Source organism: Penaeus monodon, chromosome 1 (genome assembly GCF_015228065.2).
Source record: "Penaeus monodon isolate SGIC_2016 chromosome 1, NSTDA_Pmon_1, whole genome shotgun sequence".
In the NCBI taxonomy this organism is placed as follows: Eukaryota; Metazoa; Arthropoda; class Malacostraca; order Decapoda; family Penaeidae; genus Penaeus; species Penaeus monodon.
This window is the reverse complement of record NC_051386.1, coordinates 24916968-24919467: the sequence shown is the minus strand read 5'-3', so window position 1 is coordinate 24919467 and position 2500 is coordinate 24916968. Positions and strand designations below refer to the sequence as shown.

Below are 2500 nucleotides of genomic sequence, written 5' to 3'. Positions count from 1 at the left end.
AGTGAAATCTACCTAAGTGAAATAGTTATTTTCATGATGGCAAATAATTATTTCCAATATTGTGTTTGTGATATTTACAAAAAATTCCCTAGTGTAGAGTTTCTAACGGGGAAACAGTGGAGTGTAGTGATTATCGGGCCCACTTTTCTTTTAAGTTTAGTGTTTACATTTGTTTGAAGCAGGCTTCAATAATATACGAGTAAAAAAATGGAATGGTGGGGATGGACAGATTACTTGCTTACTCCTTGATATTTTTTTCGGGTTTATAAATCAAGCAAGCCTATTGCTGTAATTTTTTGGGGAATAAAATGAAATTTATATCAGTAATGAACTGCCCACTGATTTATCTTACAGCTGGATGAAGCTGAACTTTGCCTCCCAAGCACTTTGGGTCTGCCCTACGCTGATGCCTGCTGCTGCTGAAAACTCACCAGATCTTGAGCATCATAGGGCCTATCCGCAGCACCAGGGAAAGACAGGGCCTCCACGGGGCCCTCATCATGGACCCCAACATCATTCGTCACATCCACCCTCTGGTCGTATGGGCCACAGACAGGCCATGCTAATCATGTGGGTTATAACCATCATGGACCAATGGGTCAACATGCCATACCAGGACAACGAGGTCAGCCTGGACAGCATGGTCCTCCTCAACAGAATGGACCTCAAATAAGCCTGAGTCAGCTCAGGTCTCAGATAGGGTCAGCTGCTCAACTTGGAGCTCCTGACAGCATGGACATCCAGGGCCACCAGGACCCGGGACCATCTGGGCAACATGTCCCACTAAGTTCTCATGGAAGTTCATTGTCACATGGTCCTCAAGGGAATCAGGGCCCCTCATGGAGTACCGAATCAGAGAGTTCCTCCAGGATCTCACATCCAAGCAGTGCCCCCAGCCATACAGCACAAAGGCCCTGCACCACATGGCCAATATGGTGCACATATCCCAAAATCCACCAACATTGGTAATCCACGTGGCCATCTGGATGGACCTGGCAATGAAGTGAGGCAACCTCCAGCATATCCAGAACCTCCACGTTACCTGGTCCTCAGAATGTGCATGGGATATGGACAAACACATGAGCAAGTGCCAGCTCAAAATGGCAGCCAGCACAGACAAGAAGCAGTATTCTGGAGCCCAGGGATCTGGTGGAGGGGGAGGAATGAATGGAGGAGGGGCTTCAATGAATAGTGGTGATCAGGAAGGCTAGAGGAGGAACTTAGTCAACTCAGTGGGAAGGATCTCGTGGCAAGGACAATAGGGCAGAAGGGAAAGCAAGAGAGCCCCAGCATTCAATCCATGTACAGGCAGGGGAGCTGGGAAACCTGCGGGAGAAATCAACAACGACTCACTGATGACAACCAGGTAAGGGATCAGAATCGTGAAAGGTCATAATGGGGTATGATTGTGACAGAAGTAATGTATCTTTAGACAGTAATTTTTTTTGGAATATTTCATTTGAGAATGATGCTTATAATATCTAATACTCTTTTTCTAAAATTTGATTATATTCTGTGGGTAAGAAATTTTCCCATAGTTAAATTTTAATGAAATTAGATTGCATTGATGGAGACAAATTCAAAAACAAGTTTTAAAGGGGGAAAGATTTTTTATGATATAGGAAAAGCAACATATAGTTTTTGAGTTAGGGTGACCATATACAAATAGGTTACTTCATTCTTACAATATAACGGGAAAACTGCGTGACTTGTTTTTGTTTCCTGGATGATGACCGACAGAAGGGAGGGAAACTTGCCAGAGAATGGCAGGGGATTTGGTCGCTTTTACTGCCTCTGTTATGAGACAGGAAGTCACAGCCTACCAGAATAAATTACGGGAAACTAGATACCAAACACCAGGAGCTCATTAAAGATAATAGAGTTAAAGGTAGAGTATGACATTTTAACCCATTTGCCCCATATGGTAAAAATGCATAGTTTATTTATTTATTAGTTTTTTAAAAACTAATTAATTTTACAGCAAATAGCTTCACAAATGCTTAACCACCAAAGGAATTAGTTATTAGATCTACATATCTTGTCAGTTTCCTCTTTTTTAGAAATATATATTTTTTGTGTTTTATTATTTATTATTGTCATTAGTATTTGAATAATAATATGATAATTATGCTATTATTTTTAATAATTACAGTCTTGCTTTTTAGTGAAAAAAAAAACAAAAAAAACATTTAAAGGAATTTAAAGGAAGGGGAAATCATTTGCAACCTTTTTTTTTTTTTTTTTCCTCAAGTGCCCTGTCCTACAAGGACATTGGCGATCATGGATTTCCATGATTTTCTTGGCAATTTAGAGGGTGGTTTTGCCTTTCCCTTTCCCGCCGGTGTTTTATCGAGTCACCATCTCTATTTATACGGGTCTGAAGTTCCTTGCCCAAGGGAACAACGCGCGGCTGGTGACTCTAACCTGTCCGTGACAGTCTTGGTCCGATGCTCTAACCATGCGGCCACCGCGGCCTCTTTGCAATCAGTAGGGGCTACTA

At 41.8% G+C, this 2500-nt stretch overlaps 1 protein-coding gene and 1 pseudogene across 1 annotated transcript in view; both read left to right on the top strand.

Annotated features, from left to right (window-relative positions):
• LOC119576307 overlaps nucleotides 1-2500 on the top strand; it is an 85420-nt gene that overhangs the window by 37304 nt on the left and 45616 nt on the right. The gene's annotated exons all lie outside the window — the stretch shown is intronic.
• LOC119576340 overlaps nucleotides 407-2500 on the top strand; it is a 9579-nt pseudogene continuing 7485 nt past the window's right edge.